Source organism: Gnatocerus cornutus, chromosome 7 (assembly GCF_029298725.1).
Source record: "Gnatocerus cornutus isolate USDA-ARS CGAHR chromosome 7, icGnaCorn1.1, whole genome shotgun sequence".
Classification (NCBI taxonomy): Eukaryota; Metazoa; Arthropoda; class Insecta; order Coleoptera; family Tenebrionidae; genus Gnatocerus; species Gnatocerus cornutus.
Window position 1 is genome coordinate 733887 of NC_142239.1, and position 21546 is coordinate 755432.

A 21546-nucleotide genomic window follows, 5' to 3' on the forward strand; every position below is an offset into this window, starting at 1 on the left:
AAGTAATCTCTTTTCAAATAATACAACACTTTTTCTAAAAGATAAGGTTCGCTGATACTGTAAAATCGGTCGTATTAAACGCTCAAAGCGATTTTATTCCTTACATGAAAATTGTATCGGCTAGTAGTTTCATCAGTCCAAGACTAAAAAAACAAAGTCCAAAACATTTTAGAAATGTTTTGCGAAAAGCACTGTTGTCCTCCAAGGAGATTTCGTACATATTTTCTAGTTTTTGTGATCTCAGGTTTTTGGGAACTTCGTATAAATCGTCTTCTGTAAAAGGAGTGTGACACCCTTTTTTCAACAACTTGATGGCGTAGCTAAATTAAATAATTGAAATGTGATGTTGGCAAGTTTAGTGTACTCACATAAAACATATTTGAGATAAAGTGCTGGCGGTGTCTTTGGGATGTTTGATTCTTTGGTGTTTTGGTTTGTGATCCATTGTAACATTGACAGGACTGTAATGATCTGTAACCCAATTCCGCCAAAATTCAAATGAACCGCCAAACTCAAGAACCGCGAAATTTAAAATAAATAAAATGGCCGAATATCGTGATCGTCTGAAACGGCTAGGACCTACGTTGTGTTGTGAAGGCGGATGTTCGTTGGATACAAAGCAGTGCATCGTCTTTTGGGGAAGAGCGTACCAACACAAAGCAATAAAATACACCAGACCAAATGTGGTTTAACTTGTTTTATTCAGACTTTAAAAGTTTGAATGGTTTTGATTTAAATTTTACAGCTAATTGTTCAAGAATTACAAGCATTTGAACAGACGAACTGATCATGTTACAAAATTCTTAATAATCTTTAATGTCAAAAGAAGTCACTTTACAAAGAAACGTTTCGGTACAAAAATGCAATAAACAAATTAACGGAAAGTGAATTACATCAAAAGAACTACAAAAATCTCCCATTCGCTCTGTTGTGAGTGTGATCAAACTACAAAAATTATTGAAAACAATATAACAATGAAAAACAACACACAATTTACCAAGTAAACATATACAAACAATTTATCAATAAACATTAATAATAAAAGTTAATTATTTTCAAAGGCGACACACAGAAACAGGACGGGATTAGGTTTTCGGAAGACCCGAAAATAATCCTTCCTATTCCGCAAGCATAGTACAGGCGGTGCCTTATCGAGAGTACTAACAAATTATGGCCAGATTAAGAGTAACCAACATCTCACCCGCGGAAGACCCGCTAGTTAGGTGAACCCTGACTACCCCGCGAGTCCCACGTAACAAGCTTCCAGCACTGGAGGGTTTTCGAAAGTCAAAATCAAAGTTTAATTTTGAATTGATCACACTCTGAAAAATCTACTAATATTAACGCGAGAGGCTGTTTGTTATGTTGAGTCTTTTGTGACGAAGAAAATCTGGAAAGGAGCATTGGGTTCGGACAAGTACAGAGCAGCTACGAAAACAAGGGACATACATAAAATACATAAACATATAAATTTTCAGTTTCAGTTTCAATAAAATACAATGGAAGAGAAAGTCGTGGACTTTAGGAAAAATGTACTCGTTTTTGCTCACGAATGACATAGAGCGATTCAAAAAGACATTCCCAGTTAATTTGATGTATTTCACAATTTCTTTAAAATCCTATTCTATTTTTAATCCTTCGAACTCAACAGTAAAAATTCCTTGAACAGAATCGAATAAAATTCAAGTTCCCAAAAGTATCGGGTTTCCACGAATCTAAACTGCTTCTGCACGTGTCTTATCGGACGGTGGGCGAACACTGATTGAATCCAGACGCTTACGTCATCGGAAAAACGCGTTACTTTAGAATTGTACAGAAAATAGCTACTTTACATGAATCCGGAGAAACTTCCTTCTTAAGACAACAAATGACAAAAATTATTACATACCAAAAGATGACAACACACAAGCGCTTCTACAAGAAGCCCTAAAAGAGTCACTACACGCCCGTCAAAGCCAATGGGTTTAAAAAAAATTATTTACAAGATTTTGACAAACTACAAATTAACAAAACACAAAATGAAAAATTAAAACAAAATAGGAATTAAAATTAACACTTGGAAAAATTTGGCGAAACGCACTCGATAACACAGCACCTTGGTAACTACCAAAGTCGTACCAAGAATGAATGCCTCCGGCGTCGCCCGCCTCCTCCGCTGTGGCGGCGGTGAACTACCAAGTCCACCAACTTAACGCAAAAATTCCTGCTGTCGTTGTGGCGCGAAAAGTTTGAAATTTAAATTTGAAGTGGGACACTACAGTACTGACTAGGTAAAGATTTCTGGTTTGGTATTAATTAATCTTTACACAATGACAGGTAATAAAGTACGAGATTGTCCGGACGAAAATATTTTTCTGGTAATTGCTTGATACGTTGTGGCTTATTAGCATCATAGAAAAAAACCGTAAATGAAGATAAACATCACGATAAAGGTACAATTAGGAACGTCGTTGAAGTTAGCGTCATTTTATCGGATTCATTTTCATAAATTAAACGCCGCAGTACTTCGCCTCAAATGACGCATGCATGCCGGTCGCACTTTTCACATGCGAATTTCCACCGATCGTCGTCTTTTTTTCACACAATTTTTGACCAAATGACACCGTAATGACCTTCTGCCCCATCTTCAATCAAAATTCTCCTTCTACATGAGAACAAAGTGGTAAAACTCAACCCTTAACCTAACTAGAAAATTATTATTCATTTCAACCTTCAATAGTAATGTAGCTTCTTCATAAATACGACATCAAAAAATTACAAATAAATCACTTAGTAATCCCCCCATATCGCATATACGCCCACCACCCGTCAGAGGGTGGCAATCTCAACCCCTCAAACACCACCTCCGATTATTTTGAAAAATCCGCAATGTAGCCTTTTGAATTTGACATGGAAAAATTACAAATAAATCACTTAGTAATCCCCCGTATCGCATATACGCCCACCACCCGTCAGAGGGTGGCAATCTCAACCCCTCAAACACCACCTACCACTATTTTGAAAAATCCGCAATGTAGCCTTTTGAATTTGACATGGAAAAATTACAAATAAATCACTTGGTAATCCCCCATATCGCATATACGCCCACCACCCGTCAGAGGGTGGCAATCTCAACCCCTTTCTACAACTTTCAACTTTTTTCAAAAAACTTTTATTTAGTCCGATGACATCGCTAATTTCTTATATCCGGTTTACACCCTCCAACTGTTAGAGGGTAAAGGTGTAATTGTTTAAACAAAATAATACCTTTTAGTCTGGCAACCCAGAATGCACCTTGTTAAATTGTAGGTTGCATTCTAATTTTTTTTATTGAATTTACGGCCATTGTGTTTTTGACTATGCACCAGAATTTTTATGAAGTAATTACTGAACATGGGATTTTTTACGAGAATACGTTAAAATCGATATTTTATCTGAAAATTAAAACTGCCCGTTTTTGCCGTTTAATCTTACGCAAAATGTCTCGAGGTTTTCATTAAATTTTCCTTTTAGTTTCTTTAAACTTTAGATACAAAAATAGAGGTTTTATAGATTATAGATTACCAAGCAGGTTTGCTTGACTTTTTTGTTATTTAAAGGAAATAGCTATCTGTTATGTCCCCTTCTGCTGTCTCTTTAAAAAATAGCTGCAGCAGGTTTTCGTAACACATTTGAAATTTCAATTTTGCATGGACTTTGGATTTTTATTTTAACTAAATTTACTTTTTATTTATAAGGTAAATAAATACAAATAATTTTGAGAAAATCAATGCATATACTATGTAGGTGTCTCAGAATTTCTGAACGACTCGATAACCTCAGGTTCTGGCTAATTATTGCATTAAGCAAATGAAATTGAAATAGCTCCTTAGATTTTACATTAGAGCAATGTAACGCTAACCAATCACAAATATTTTATGAATCAATATTCAAATGTACCATACATTGTTAGATACTTAGCAACATCGTTTTTGTTATAAAAAGAAACGTATTTGATTGTTTAATTTTATATTGCATTAATTAATTTGTTTTTAGCAAATTAACTCATCTTCGCCAGTTCTGAGACACTCTGGATGTTATATGTTTTGAGTACCCACCTAATTATCTAATTAGACTAATAACAATAAAAAATTCGCTAAGTTGGTTGTTTTGTTTTGACCATCCTTTTCGTTGACACGTCACCAGCAAGGAATTGTTGTGTGCCGTTGTGTTTCTCTGTCGTGCTTACGGGGATTAACTAGTGAAAAAGCGAGATTCCTTAAATTGTGGTTTATTGCTAATATTTACATTCCGGGTTGGAGTCCGGATCAGTACCTCTTAAGAACTAAATCTAAAATCTAAGAAAAATGCGTGGTCGGAATACTCGCACCCCCACTCCGTCTTAAGGGAGAGTTATGAGATGTGACTAATTGAACATATGTGAATGAGGGTGGCTGGAATTAATTACAACACCTCCCCCCTTGAATTAAAATTTTGCGGCTAGTCGCAAAATTTTTACAAAAGTGAAACAAAAGGAATAAGAAAATATATAACATAAAACAATGCATGAAGTCTCAATCTAATAGTAGTAATAACTAATATAAAATATACAAAAATTGAAATACGACATTAACAAAAGAATATTTTGTGAGATAAAAAAAACAATTAAATCATAATTAATACAAATAATATATGATAGAAACTATGCTAAAAAATATATATACAGGGTCCGGCAACACTTGTGTCCACCCCCAAAATCGTCTTTAATTTTAAAGATAAAATTTTGAAAATTTTGCACTCGCTCACAGTTGACAAAGCTCTAGAAGCTGACGCAAAAATTTGTTTTTTATCACTGATAGTTTTGGCGTCGCGATGCCTTAAAATGTAATTTTTAGGGAATTGTGAAGGTCTGTGATATCAACCCTTAATTTATTTTTTTTCCAATATAAATGTGTTAAGACTATCTCAGTTGTTATTTTAGATCCAATGCAAATTCTCTTCAAAATTTGGGAAAAAAATGCGGTTTTATCAAGTTAGTTTCCAATTTCATTACGTCAAAATTGGGAACTACGTTTACACCCATCTGTCAACATTTTGTGTCACAAATGACATCTATCATTTGGCTCGCTTTAGATTGTAACAAAAGTCATACTTGGTGAAATTGTCGCTTTGTCGATGTTATTTAACGATTTCTGGTGTCCATAAAGTGTAACATGCCCGTGTTAATCAAAATTAACCTTTATAAGAATGAATGAAGTGACTTGTGAAATTTTGGTGTAAACGTAGTTTGCCGCTGCGCTGTCAGAATTTTGAAAACTAACTTGATAAAACAGCGTTTTTTTCCCAAATTTTGAAGAGAATTTGCATTGAATCTAAAATAACAACTAAGAAATTTTTAAGACATTTATATTGAAAAAAAATTAAATTAGGGGTTGATATCACAAACCTTCACCATTAACTAAAAATTACACTATTAAGGCGTCGCGACGCCAAAACTAGCAGTGATAAAAAACAAATTTTTGCGTCAGCTTGTAGAGCTTTGTCAACTGTGAGCGTATGCAAATTTTCAAAATTGTAACTTTAAAATTAAAGACGATTTTGAGGGTGGACACAAGTGTTGCCGGACCCTGTATATACATATGAAATTAATTCCGACATTATACAATATATAATGTGGTACATACATACATATTCGTGGGACATAACATCAAAAATAGAATAATGTATTTAATTTATTAATTTGATACGTGATGATAGTAAAACACTCCTAATTTAAAATGAAAATAGTTGAAACGAGGATCAATTCGGATGTGTGAAAAAAAAATCGTAAGAAAGAGAAACAAAAATAATTATACGTCGTTTTCTGGTAAATTATATTTCTTTAAACGATTGAAATGGACTTTTTGGTGTTTTCTGTTTACTAAAATGGTACAATTGACATCAGAGTCGACGGAAACAATTTCATATGGGCCTTTGTAAATTGGTTGGAGCTTTTTACATTTACTAACAGGAACACTTTCATCCTCTAACAGAACCAAATCGCCCACACTAAAATTTTCAGTTTTAGAAGTTTTGTCGTAATAAATTTTGGCTTTTTGTTTGGCGTTAAGTAAATTCTCTCGAGCTGCTTGATGACAATGCTGTAATTTAGATTTAAGTTCATTGGCGTAATCGTCTAAGTTATAGGATACTTCTGGGGATTTTTTTATTGAGGTAGGTAATTTGGGTAGTCTGCCATAGACTAATTCAAAAGGTGTAAATTTTGTAGCTGAATGAGGAGTAGAATTGTATGTAAAGGTGGCATAAGGAAGAAAATTATCCCAGTTGTCACTGTCTTTGTTGACAAAATTTCGCAAATACTCGTTTAATGTTCGATGTGATCTTTCTACGCTTCCTTGGGTTTGTGGATGATAACTAGTTCCATGTAACTTTTTAATTGACAATAATTTACAAATATCTTTGAATAAAGTAGACATGAAATTCGTTCCTTGATCGCTTAATATGGAATCGGGTATTCCGTGCTGACATATTACATTTTCAACAAAACTTTTTGCAACTGTTGTACTTTCCTGATTCGGTATTGGTGCACTTATAACAAATTTGGTTAAGTCGTCCACGATTGTTAAAATGTATTTATTGTTATTGTCGGTAATTGGGAATGGTCCAGAAATATCTAAGTTTACTTTTTCAAATGCTTTTATTACTGATGTTGTTGATACTTGCATTGGCATTTTGATTTTAACTGTTATTTGATTTTAATCTATTAAAGGTTCTGTTAACACCTTGATGACCACCTAAAGGTGTTAAATGATATTCGCGTAATATTTCCTGTATTTCTTGTGATGAATATTTTTTTTTTCTAATTTGCTTCTAGAATAAATCTATTCAAGTACCCGAATGACGTATTTTGGGTGTTAGAATAAGACGTTGGCGTGCGAGAATAAACTAGTAAAATTTACTCTATTGATGTTGGTAGCGTTGATCTTGAATTGTCAACCGCTGTCAACGACAAACGTGAAAAATGAAACTCACCAATAAACGAAAAGAAATTGTGTTTAATTAATTATTGTTAAGAAAAGTGCAGTTATTATAAACATTAACTGTTATATGAGAAGTGTCATGGGAATTTACAGTGACACCATGGACATTCTTGTCTGATACAATATTCTGTTGCAAATTATTTTGTTCTAAATTAACAGAACAGCTTGGTAGGTTCGAAGCAACTGACCCAAGCATTTCAGACACTTCAATTTTTTTTCTTGTAGATGCCTCAACATAACCTTCAGCAACAGCTGAAGATTTCCAGCCTCCGTGGCGCTTAATGGTTAATAGATCACCACCATGAGAGCCGTTGCGCTGGTTCTTCGGAAACAATGTCCTGTAAAACCTTCTGGGTTTGACAACTTGAGAAAAACTGCGATTTCTTTTGGCACTTTACCCATGGTATTAATGCCAATTGGAGAATTCACACAGAAACCTTTCCGATAAGTTAAGAAAAATCGCTTATGTGTCACATTTTTAGGTCTTAAGTTAGCATATTTCTTGATTAAATTAATCCATTGTGGATGTGTTATTAGAAATTGTCTTGGAACGTTGTTTTTTGTTTTAAGAATCGACACCATGATAGAATCTAATCTATATTCAATATCCTCAATCGACAAATTCGTTAATTCCTCACGCCTACATGCTCCGTTATATCCAAATATCAGGATGACCTAAAAGTTCACCAGTTATAAAGCAACAATCAAAAAAGTAAAATTTAGTTACTTTCATCGCCAAGTATGTTTCATCATTTGCTTCTTGAATAAATTTATGAATATCCCCTTCTTCTAAGATTTCAGATTTCTTTGGTTTGTAACCTAACGATCTTTTTAACAGTGCCTGTAATTTTCGGTATTTGGCGATATCTACATCCATTTTGATGTTTATACAGGATCTTAACATCGAATAGATCCTCCATAAGGTAGATGACTTATACTTTTGGCGTTGAAGATCAAAATACGCAAGTAGAACACTTTCGGATATTCCTTCTATGTCATTTTCATGACGCCACTCTTAAAATTTTTGAAATTCCTTTTCATACTGGGATCTCGACTTGTCCGGCAGTAATGATTCTAACGTTTTTTTCGCAATTTCTTTAATTTTTGGCGGCGTAAGAGATGTATTTCTTTCAGCATTCATTTTACGCAAAAATTGACACTGACGTTTTAAATTAATTTTTTCAAAGCCGCCTTAAAATATTGTACATAAATCTTACCAACCACTTCCAAAATCCCTAGATTGAAATTTTTTCTGTTTTAATTTATAAAAGTGCATGAGAGGGCAAATTAGAAAAAATAGTATAAAACACTCATTACAGAAGGGCATTCAAGCACTCATTTGTTCCTCAACGCGCCACTTCGCGGCTTGTTTCGGAATTTCAAATTCGTGCTTGAATGCATGCCTTCTGCAATTCGTATTTTAATATACTATTCTGGTGTTGTCATGAAAAATTAGAATTTGAACTGGTGATGATTTAAAAATGTATCGAAGCATTGAACGAACTGCTGAAGTTTTCAGATTTTGAGCTTTTATGGATGCGCTTGAAATAGCAATTTTTGTGATTTTATTATGTTCACAAAAACTTTTTAAATTAATCAATCCTCGAAAAACGTTTTGATTGGAAGCTGTATCTGCAACGTTATCTTTTACGATTAAGTATATCAAAAATCTTCCATCTGACTTTAAGTGAGCAATTTCTTGTATGTCGGCATTTTGCGCTTTTAGCTCGAATAAACTGTTGTAGTGTTCAATTTTTGTATCAAAGTTTATGTCCGTAAAATGTAAATGATCGTACTCATCGGAACAATCTGCGATTGAATCCGTAGTATCAATGATATTAGGATTGTTGATCACGGTTTTTTCTACAGCTGATTTATATTGTTCGAACTCTTCATCTCGTTCACTTTGTGTTAAGTAAATTCGGCTTAGAGCATCGGCATTTGAATTTTGTTTTCCTGGCTTATAAATTACTTCGTACTCGTATTCTTCTAATTTTAATCTGAATCGCATGAGTCGTGAAGATGGGTTTGAAATCGAAAATAAGTAAATTAAAGGTTTATGATCTGTTAAAATTTTGAATTTCTTTCCGTAGATGTAGGGACGAAAGTGTTGAACACCATAAATAATCGCTAACAATTCTCGTTCGATGGTGGAATAATTCTTTTCCGATTTGTTTAATGCTCTGGACGCGAACGCGATTGGCAAGTCTCGACCAATTGGTCCCTGTGACAAAACAGCGCCGATTGCATTTTGACTCGCGTCTGTAGTCACTATAAATTCTTCAGCGTAATTGGGGTATTGTAAGATTGGCGGATTTGTTAATTGCAATTTTAATGTTTCGAAAGATTCTTCGCACAGTGCGGACCAAACAAAAGGAACATTTCGTTTTAATAAATTTTCGGTAATAAGAGGCAAGTCCAAGAAATGATCTAACTTGATCAGCATTTTTTGGTCTAGGGTAATTTTTTACGACGCTGATTTTACTCGGATCCGGCTTAATACCTTCGTCGGATATTAGGTGACCTAAGTAAGTGATTTCTTTTCTAAGGAATTCACATTTAGAAGGCAGTAATTTTAAATTATATTGTCTGAGTCTTGAAAAAACTTCAATTAGTTTAGTATTATGATCCCGTAATGAACCACCGTATATAACTATATCGTCAAGGTAGACGAAACATTTTATCCCTTGCAGACCTGAGAGTACAGTATTCATCAATCTTTGAAATGTTGCTGGTGACGATTTTAATCCCATAGGTAAACGTTTGTATTGGTAATGCCCTTCAAAAGAAAATGCTGTGCACGGTTTACTTTCATCATCTAATAAAATTTGATGAAATCCTGTTGCCAAATCAATAACTGAAAAATATTTCGAATTTCCTAATTGCTCTAAAATTTCGGAAATATTAGGCAAAGGATAAGCGTCTGATTGCGTAACATCATTAAGTTTCCTGAAATCGACCACTAATCTCCACTTTTTATTACCGTTACCATCTGTTTTCTTAGGGACTATTAAAATTGGCGAATTATAGGGTGAATTGCTATTTTCAATTACATCATTTTGTAACATGTCGTTAATTTGACGACGAATTTCGGGTTTTTGATTTTCGGGTAACCGATAGGGTTTAACGTGAACAGGCTTGTTAGATAATAGGGAAATATGATGTCTTAGAGCATCTGTATAAGTAAGTTGATCTCCTTCTAAATAAAAAATATCGTTGAATTCTCTGCAAATGTTAATTATTGATTCTTTTTCCTCTATATTCATATAATTTGTTTGAATTAAGGATTCCAATTTTTTCAATCTTTCGGATTCAACATTATTTTGCGATAAGGATATGGCGTGATAATCTTCGAGATTATGGAATTCTAAGTCGTGCGGATCAAATTGTACAGCTGTCTAGTTGGTATTAATTACGTTTAGGATAAAATGACCTTTGGTGTTTCCGACGATGCAGTTGGGAACGAACAACCCTGCTACTAATTCCTTTTGCACGCATAATTTAGGTTTTTTGACTGAATCGGCGTCGATCGGCACCTGCACTCTGATTTCGGATCAGGCGGGTATTTCACGCTTATTATTTGACATCTGTTTAGGGGAGCTTAGATTGACATTAGTTTTCGGCAAGATTTCCAACTGAAATCCGTGTTCAAAGTTGACCGCATCCTGATTAAAATTTATTACTGCCCCTAGTTTTGCTAATAAATCTCGGCCAAATATACCATCATGGGGTATGGGAAAGTTCGAAGGAACTATATGAAACGGGTGGATTACGACTGTGTCGCCTAATTGAATTTGTGCGTTACAAACACCAAGAGTTTTAACGTTTTCATTGGTAATGCCTTTTAATTTCATCGTCTGTGCGGTATTTACTATAAAGTCTTGATCTGCCACGTTTCGTTTAAAAATACACAGATCAGCACCGGTATCTAGAATTAAATTTGCTGTTTTAGACGCAGCTAAATCTATCGGAACAGTTACAAAATTTGGTTGTGACTTTATTGTGATGTTGAAAACTTTTGAATGAATTTCTGCGGTACCATTTAATGGGCGTTTTCGAGATTGCGCATCCGAGTTCCGTTGCCCGATGAACTCGGAGCAGGCTCGTTTCCCGGATTGTTTTGAGAATTTTGTGAGTTATTCGAATTATTATAACGTGAATTATTATATTCTCTTTTTCGGCATACATCTATGGTATGACCCCTTATTTTACATTTTATCGACAAAAATTGTTATTATTATTTGGATTTTGAAAGAAATTATTTTGTCGATTTGAATTTGTGAAAGGTCTTTGATTCGTGTTATTAGAATTATAATTAGAGTGATTGTTGTGAGACCTTTGATTTGCATTGTTGGAATTGTGATAAGAATTAAAAGAGGATCGATTTAAATTTAAATTATTAGATTTTTGAGAACCTTGCAGTTTAGCTGATTTTTCTTCCTCAACTGCAGCCTCTATAGCTTCATGCAATTCTTGAAATCGCGACGCTTTGATAATTAGTTTACTTGGCTCATTCAGACCGTCTACAAAGGCCTTTAACGCTGAATGTTTATTTAACTTTTTGACGTACTGAGACGCATCTGCGCCTTGTTCTTTGATGCACGCGTCGTCCAGATCGGATGTCAATTGTATGATTTTATTTGCAAATTCTCGCACCGGATCTTTATTTTGTTTAATACTCAAAAGTTCTGTTTGAATTTGAGCAATTGATCTTTTTTCTCCGAACTGATTCTCTAATTCATTTTTTAGTGATTCCCAAGATTCAAAGTTATTATGTTTTACTAGATCATACGCGGGACCTGACAATTTTGTTTTTACGACATTTAAAAGACTAATTTTGTGTGAATTTTGGGTACACATCCCATAGACAATATCGACACAAGTTAAAAATTTATGCAGATTATATTTATTTCCTGAGAAATCGGGTATCATTTTTAAAGCAATATCTAGTGAATACTTCATTGTGTTGTCTTGGGGATTATCTTCACCAGATTCTGGCATTTATACTAAAATAATATTAAAACTAACGTGCATGAAATGGAGCGACAAAATATCAAAATTTACCTAAAGTTAAGCAATAAAAATTTCAAAATAAAGTAAAAACAACACAACACTTATCTTGTTGCTTTGGATCTTGTTGTCCGTTCTTGATCGGAGGTAGAAGACGGCGATCGAAAGGTAATTCTCGATGACGACAGATCAATTGATGAATCTCGATGACGATGGATGATTAGATGAAAATTCAAATGGGTACTGATGATTTTGTAGATGGACACAATTTCTGTAGATGGACTTGGAGCACTCGACTTTTCCCAAAATAATTTTGGACACTCCGTAAATTTTTCGCACTATCGCACTTTTATTTCGTAATTCACTTGGACTGCGAATGCGTACTAATGAGTACCGACTTCCAAAGTAATTAGAAAAAACAATGCACAGAAATACACTTCGACGAATTACACACACAAAAAAACTTTAACCCCACACACCTGACACCACTGTTGTGTTTCTCTGTCGTGCTTACGGGGATTAACTAGTGAAAAAGCGAGATTCCTTAAATTGTGGTTTATTGCTAATATTTACATTCCGGGTTGGAGTCCGGATCAGTACCTCTTAAGAATTAAATCTAAAATCTAAGAAAAATGCGTGGTCGGAATAGTCGCACCCCCACTCCGTCTTAAGGGAGAGTTATGAGATGTGACTAATTGAACATATGTGAATGTGAGGGTGGCTGGAATTAATTACAACAGAATTTATGTATGTGATTGTTATCATTAATCGTTTACTTATCAGACGTACGTGATTTTGTCAAGGCTCGGAGCTGAGTCGACACGTAGGTACAGTTCACGCAACGATTTAGTGCTGTTATGGCTTTGACTTTTTAAATCGTTTACAGCTACTTTACCGCAAACCCCCATAAACATAAACATTCTCTGGTGGTTAGATCTGAACCGGAATACACATTTTTACCCAGCTGGTCAGTCTTACAAATCGAAACAATAGAATTCTTCAAAATACGTCTATCCTAGGGGTTTATTTTAATGCAGATAAGACCCAACCACTTGAGGACGATTATGTTTATGAAGGTTTGCGGTAAAATTGCTATAAACGGTTTAAAAAGTCAAAGCCACAACCGCACTAGATCGTTTGGTGAACTGTAATGGAAAACCCTGGGTGGTGTCTACCTTACACAGGATAATAATTGATATTTTAAGGAATAGGAACATGCGTATAGATAATTTTACTTGGAATTTGCAATTTCGATTTGTAACATTTTGTAACCTCTTGCACATTTTGTCATTTAGCACCTATTAGGCATGAAATTGTAATATTTAGTTTCGTGACGGAACCATTTAATTTCCTTTAATTTAAATTAATTTACCTAGCTCTTTATTGATTTACAATATGAAATGCACTTGGCTACATAATCAGTCGGCCCGCCATTTTGTCTACGATGTTTTCAAATGAAATAACGTTTCTTCAGATCCAACTTGAGGAGCAGACTTTCAAAGTGCAGTTTATCCATTTTTTCACAAATTGAGATATTGGCGCCATTTTGTTTTTTTGCGAAATTCTCTTCTATTCTAGTCGTGAAATTTGTGTGCAAATAGTACATAATTTTCCTCATTTTATTGCCACATGTTTAAAAATGCAAGTTATTTCTTAAAGGAGCTGCAAATTTTATTAATTTCTAAAAATATGCAATTAAGGACAAACTGCATTTTGAAAGAAAGTCTGCTCCTCATTTGTAAAATGTATCCCCTGTAAAGTCTGCAAATCTAAAAAAGAGAATCTGTATTCTGGGTTGCCAGATAAAAAAAACTGGCTATTTTGTTTAAATAAAACTCTTTGAGAGTTAGTAAAGCTATTTTTGAAATTAAACATTATTCAGTAATTTTTTTTATTTTTTTTGATACTAATGACGTTATGCTAAATTTTAAATTTTTTACATTTACCAGAACGTGAATACATAAAGGGTGCTGGTTTTCTACTCTTTGACGGTGGGGGCAAATCCTTATGTAAATAAATTAACAGACGATTTATTTATACATTTTTTTATATTATTTTGAACGGGCTACATTGAGGTGTTTCGAAAAATGCCGGATACTGTAGAAAGAGGGTTATGATTGCCACCCTCTCAAAAGTAGTAGGAGAAAACGCAATATGGGGGATTACTAAGTGATTTATTTGTGATTTTTCGAGTTTAAATTCATAAGGCTACATTGCGGATTTTTCAAAATAATCGGAGGTCGTGTTTGAGGGGTTGAGATTGCCACCCTCTGACGGGTGGTGGCCGTATATGCGATATGGGGGATTACTAAGTGATTTATTTGTAATTTTTCCATGTCAAATTCATAGGGCTACATTGCGGATTTTTCAAAATAATCGGAGGTGGTGTTTGAGGGGTTGAGATTGCCACCCTCTGACGGGTGGTGGGAGTATAAGCGATATGGGAGATTACTAAGTGATTTTTACCTAGAAGACTTTGGAGGCTTGGACCCGAAGTAAAAACTACTTTGAGATCCAAACCCTGGAAAATTCTTTCCAGTCCCTTTGTCACTGAAGGTGAGTAAGGGATGGTGACAAAAGAAGTCTTCTCAGGTGTTTTCTGAAAAGTAGTACATTCATTGACCAATTTCTTAAATCTAAATTTTTAACAATTTTATCAACAATGTTGGAATCGAAACCGTTACACCTGGCAGCATCTTTAATTAATTTTAATTCCTTTGCGAATCTGAATTTGTTTAATGGAAAATTCAAAAGCCTGTGAACAAGAAAATTTAGACTTGCCATCTTATGTTGAGGACAATGATGGGAGTCTGCAGTGATGTAGCGAAGAGTACTGGTTTCCTTCCTATAAACATCAAACTCTAATCTAACTCTAAACTAATCTGTTGTTATTTTTAATTACAATTGTGTCTAAAAATGGAAGTTTTCCGTCTTTCTCTATTTCGCAAGTAAATTTTATCGTTGGATAACGGTTATTTATTTTGATTAAAAAGTCATCAATATTTGACTTGTTTGTATCAAAAATGGCAAAAATGTCATCCACATACCTAACCCAGATTTTTGGAAAATATTCAAGCTCGGATTCAAGTTCCTTTTCAAAGCGGCTCATGAAAAGGTCAGCAATGAACGGAGACAATAAATTACCCTTCATGCTGGAAAAAGAAATTCCCGGAAAATTGAAAAATGTTTTGCTTCATGCAAAGGTCTGTGAGTTGAATATATTCCTTGACAATCTTCGGGTTGAAATTGTTTTCAACTAGGAGTTCTTCCAACCAGAGAAGTGTTTGTGGAACGGGGACACTTGGAAATAGAGAACTTACATCGAATGAAACTAATAATTCACCCTCTTGCAGCTGTTCGTTTTTGATTTTACTGATGACTTCAAGAGAATTTTTGACTGCAAGGCTAGGCTGCTTTTTGGTTAAATTATTAAATTCATTTGTCAACCATTTTGAAATTTGTGAAGTCGGTGCATTAATGGCCGAAACAATTGGTCGCACTGACTTCCCCGGTTTATGAATTTTTGGCAAACAATTCAATTTTGGAACAATCGGGTTGGAAATGTTTAATCTAAACTTAAGCTGAGGGGTGATAAGGTTGTTACATTTTTTCAAAGTGTTAGTGACTTCTCTGATCATTTTGGGCAATGGATTTTTCTTTAGTGACTGGTAAGGACCATTAGTGATTAGGTTGTTCAACCTTTCATAATAATCCTTTTTGTCTAAAATAACAACCTTTATCAGCCTTAACGTAAAAACAATCTTTCTGTCTCAAGGATTTGATGATTTGGAGGTTTGAATTCTGGACTCTACACTTTGACTGGGTTAAATTACAAGAAATTTTTTGTCTGCACGCCTCCCTGACAAAATGTTTAGTCGGTTCATTAAACCGGTGGATAGATGATTCAATTCCGGCAATAACTTCCTCGACATTTGATCTAGCAGGTGGCAAACTCAATTTCAAACCCTTGTTCAGCAAATTGATTTCATTTTCATTAAATACTTGAGATGAATGATTTTCAACAATATCAATGGCCTTCATAGGAAAACTTTTTCTTGAAATTTGTGTTATGAGGTTTATAAGTTTCTTCTTATGAGAGAAGATCTTCTTTTTTAGTTTACAATCAATTGAAGTAAACATTTTCCTTTGATAGTCAGACCAGTGTTGAAATTCTAAATTATTAAGACCTAATGTTAGTTTAGTGCCTAATTTTAGGCAAGTCTAAATTTTCTTGTTCACAGGCTTTTGAATTTTCCATTAAACAAATTCAGATACAGGAATTAAAATTACTTAAAGATGCTGCCAGGTGTAACGGTTTCGATTCCAACATTGTTGATAAAATTGTTAAAAAATTTAGATTTAAGAAATTGGTCAATGAATGTTTTACTTTTCAGAAAACACCTGAGAAGACTTCTTTTGTCACAATCCTTTACTCACCTTCAGTGACAAAGGGACTGGAAAGAATTTTCCAGGGTTTGGATCTCAAAGTAGTTTTTACTTCGGGTCCAAGCCTCCAAAGTCTTCTAGGTAATCCTAAAGACCGAGTAGGAACAAGAGAAAAGTCGGGGATTTATGAAATTAAATGTAAAGATTGTGATCAGAAATATATTGGACAAACAAGAAGGTCAATTTTAAAAAGGATCAAAGAGCATCAAGCTCATCTCAAATTTGGATGGTTTGAAAAACCAAGCGTTGCCCAACATGTTTTTGACAATGACCACCACATTGATGAAAGTTGTCTTCGTTTAATTAAAAAAGTAAATAATTGTAAAATTCTAGACATTTATGAAAGTCTAGAAATTTTTAGGAACAAAAATGTAATAATGAACTCAGACAACGGCCCCATCCCCTCCTCCTCCCTCTAGTCCCTTCTACCTGCGCCAAAGGGTGCGCGTCGACAAGCTTTTAGTATATAAGGACGAATTATTTGTTAGTTTTTAGTTTAATCATCGCTCTGATGATGATAGCATTGCTATCGAAACGCGCGTCAGCATTTTTTGTCAAATTTGGTGTTTGGGGAATAAATTGTAATTTTTAACTTCTAGGTTGCAATTTCTAACTTTTAAAATAGCTTGTAGCTTCTAGATGGCGATCTGCAAATCTAAATTTTGGCTTGCAGCTTTTAGGTTCTAGTTTGTCCATTTTAGCTTGCTGAATTCCATTTAGAAGCTTCTAACTCTTTGTTTCAAAATTGTTGTTATTACCTCTAGCAACTAATTTGTAGCTTCTAGTTCTTGCCTTTAACATTGTAGGTTTTACCTTCCAGCTTGGAGCTCTGAACTTTATTTTCTTTTTTGTGGTGTAAAATTTTCTATTTAGACTGTTTTGAAACAAACATCACTTTTTAGGGACGCAAAAATAAGAGTCTTAAAAGCAAAAAAAATATCATATTCGCGCCAACATGAAAACGGCATGATTTCAAACGAAGGAATGCGAATTCTGTCCCAAGCCATCGAAATGGCGATGGATTCCAAAGACACAAAGATCCGCGTAGAGGATCTCTACAGACGATTTTCTGAAGAAGTGAGTTTCTAGAATTTATAACCGATTTATTTCACTTTTTGGTTTAGAAATGGTACGAACGATTGGCGAGGAAACGTCTTGAAGCTATTAAGAAAAGCAGAAGAAAGGTTCGCCCACCGTTGACATATTGGCGCAGACTTTGTTACCATTTGGTGTTGGAATCTTCCTTCGAGAAGATAATGATAGTTATAGTAGCTGTACATTGTTGTCTTTTACTGGTGGACTATAATTATCATCCATCTCTTGTAATGGGTGGGAGAAAAGAACATACTATCTATTTGGACTATTTTATCACAGTGATGAAGTCAATTTTTACCATCATATACACTGTGGAGTTTATCATCAAAGTGTTGGCGTTGTCTTGGAGAAACATCATCCAAGATGGCTGTGTTTCCTACTTCAAGTAAGTTTTCCAATTGATTGTCACTTTTACACTTTTTAAAAAATTGAAGATGATTTAAAGAAAATCAATAAAAACATGTCTAATTCAAAAAAGATCTAGAGGGACTTTGAACCCAAGAAAGGTTTAAAAAAAAGTATATTATAATGATTTAGAAAGAAATGGCGTTTATCATAATTTTTAGAAACTGGTAAAACTCATCACTTCCTAGGTCTTTTTGGAACATTCAAGACTTCGTTTTCATGATCATCTCCTGGTGCAGCACCGAAATCAGCATAAACGAGCTGCGCAACTGCGCCAACAAAACCTTGACTGTGAAACGCAGCGTCGTCGAAATATTCGAAATGCTACGTTTCCTTCGTCTCCTGCGGATCTTTGGAACCTTCTATCAGAACATCCTGAAACAACTGGAAAAAATCGCCGAATCTGAAGTTCTTGGGATGCTCCAGCACATCATCGCCAACGAGAAAATCCGCGACGACATCCGAAGACAAATGGAGATCGACCGGGTAACCATCACCAAGCTCATGGGAATCGTCCAGAAGGAGCGTCCGTGGATCGCCATCACCGTTAAGACCAAACAAGTCATCAGAACCATCCTCAGCGGCTTATAAGATTCTGTGATGGTTCTGAAATCGAGCGGATTTGTCGACACCCAAGAACTCGATCTCCTTCTAGAGTCGCTGAACGAATTGCATAAGAACGTGAATTTGATTAAGAAAGTGCAACCGAGCCCGCCGAAAGTCGTATTTAAGGAAGTCCCTTGGATGTCTGACGACGACGAAGTGATTAATTTCCTGTTTGAAAACGTCACGGCTCAGACGTTCGAACCTGGAGAAGTCATCTTCGACGAGGGACATGTTGCCAATGTCATCTACATCGTAGTAACGGGAGTGTTTATGGTTTCGTACACCCCGAATCCGTACATCTTGAGGAGTTGCAAGGAGTACGGCGTTTTGCCGATTGTCGATTATCATTTTGGATCGACCTATGACGAGCAGTCTGTAGATTATATTGTTTCGGGGAATTGTATAGGCGAGCACAGCATTTTGACTTTGAGGCCTTTCAACTGCAGGGTTACGGCGGATACGCATAGTCAAGTGTACGTTTTGAGCTATGGGATTCTCAACAGGGCCATGCAGCTCAGCCCGGATCCGTCTTTCGGGTGAGATTTTGAAAATTTTCTAGGCTGTAGATTTAAGACTAGTAGTGGCTTTCTTTAGGATCAAATATACAAGGTGTTTATAAATGTTTCTCAGCATAACTGCGATAAAAATATTATATCAATTTTTATTTTAAATCTAATACAAATAATGTGTAAAATTTGGAAAAAACCTATCAACTTAGTTTTGAAGATTGCAAACTACATTTATTGTACATTTATTGTAAGAAGGTCAATTTCAAGTAACGCGGGCGTGTTTAATTTTTCTGGACCCTACAAATTGTTAATTACCATCAAAAAAACCACAATTTAATTTTACGATTTAAAGTGAACTAAAGGGTAGATGACATTTGTCATACAATATGTTGACATTTGGTATAAAAGTAGTTTCCAATTGTGGCTATAAATTTGAAAACTAACTTGATAAAACAGCATTTTTGTTTCTCATCAAACTTTGAAAACAATTTGCATAAATTACAACTAAGATATTGAAAAAAATCAAAGATTGGTTCCACAAACTCTCACAAATCGCTAAAAATTACATTTTTAAAGCGAGCGTCGCAGCCGCCAAAACTATTAGCTAGATTTTTCTGCATCTTGCACAATATTATGAAAGGAAGAAATACAAACAGTAGCAACTTTAAGTAAGTTTTTGTCTCTGTCAACATGCATTTTTGGGCTAAAAATAAACCTCCAGTCGAACATATAATTTTTTCTGCATTTCGTAAGAATAAGCCTTATAGCGATTTTAATGGGCAATTGTATGAATCACACAGCGTGTTTGATGCAGTTTTTTGCCCGTAAGAAAGGAATCTATCAACAAGGCGACGAAAGCGCATTCTATTATAAGATAGAAAAAATAATTTGAATTATTTCCAGGCCGTTTGGGGACACCACTTCCTATAGCATAGTTTTTGATCGAAATGTGCCAGCTTTAATTATTTTTTTTCCGACTATTCTGTGCTACAAAATGTATTTGTTTGATCCTAATTTATGGTAAATACAGGGCTATTCACATAACTGTACGACCTGAAATTTAAAAAAATGCAATCAACAATACATTTCCAGTGTTGACTTGGGTTTTCTAAATTAAAATTTTAAAAATACAATCAGAGATGCTTTATATCAACCAATGGTGTCATAAAGATTTGTCAATTTTTGCCATTTTTGCAAACTAAACTTAATACTCCTAGTTATCTTATCTATTCTTATCTTATTATCTTCGCGAAAATGTTCTAACGACGAGAAAAGTGATGATGCTGTAGCGGCTGCAGATTTATATGCACAAAGAATCCTGACCCTGTTGCACATCCAACAGACAAAATTTTCCGAAAATTAGAAAAAGATTTAAGAGAAAACTGGCCCCAACAGAAACGAGTTACAATTAGAACAGCCACAGGTATGAAGAATGAAGTTGCGATTCTTCCAGATGTTACAGAAAATCCGCACGTCAGTCAAAATTTTGTGTCACGTCAAGTTGGAACCAATCTGCCAGCAGTTTCAAGAATTATTTCTGCTAACCAATTTTATCTATACCATATCATGAAGGTTTAAGAGCTGAAGGAAACCTAGAAGAGCAAAGATTACGGTAACACCAGAAACTTTGAAGCGCGTGCGGCGATCCTTTATGAACAGAATAGCTTGTTGCAAAGCAAAGAATGGGCAGAATTTTCAACACTTGTTACGATGATTTGTCTCCAATTTTTTTTAAATTTGTTACTGTTACATAAATTTGGCTTCCAGTTTTGTCATCTTAATAAATCGTTGAGCAATAAATGTCCGGTGTGATGATTTTTTAAAATGTCAAGCATCAACCATGCAGGCATCGTTGATCGATTTAATATATTTCAATTTACTAAAAGCGACGGTTGCTTTGAAAATGTATAATGGGTTGCATTTTTTGAAATTACAGGTCGTACAGTTATGTGAATAGCCCTGTATATGAGAGAAATATTTAAATAACTTGTACATTGAAAAAAAAAAAAAGCAATTATAGTAGATATTAACGAAAGTTATCAAAAAATACACATATCTTAAAAACTGTAAATTCAAAAATTATAAAAAAAATCCCACATTTTTCTGAGTCTACAAGGCAAGTCATGTTAAAATTTGAAGTGACTCTAACCACCAGTTTAAAAGAAAACAGCTAAAAAGTACCTAAAAACTAAGTTTTTTGAAATTATCATGAAAACCGCAGGACAGATTTTTTTTTAATTTTATGTGATGATTTAGAATAAATTTTACATCTTCAGGATTTTTTTCAAAATTTTTGAATTTACCGTTTTTGAGATAGGGGGTACACTTGAACCTTAAATCCTGATTTGCAATCCAACAGGCTGTAAAAGAAACACGTTTTTAAAGGAAACACTGCCTAATTTTCAGAAATGTCAAAAAATTGACAAATATTTTCTCACTAAAAATCTCCCTAGGCAACGTTGTCGGGTGTAATGCAG

General features: G+C 34.6%; 1 long non-coding RNA gene and 1 pseudogene across 1 annotated transcript; both read left to right on the forward strand.

The window, feature by feature from the left end:
- The first annotated feature begins 6909 nt into the window (after window positions 1–6909).
- On the forward strand, window positions 6910–7587 carry LOC148170587 (uncharacterized). The gene is made up of 2 exons (XR_015770394.1): window positions 6910–7166; window positions 7224–7587. It is a non-coding gene; the product is annotated as an uncharacterized LOC148170587 (long non-coding RNA).
- A 7543-nt stretch (window positions 7588–15130) lies between these two features.
- On the forward strand, window positions 15131–19100 carry LOC148170588 (sperm-specific sodium:proton exchanger-like; annotated as a pseudogene).
- Window positions 19101–21546: the final 2446 nt, after the last annotated feature.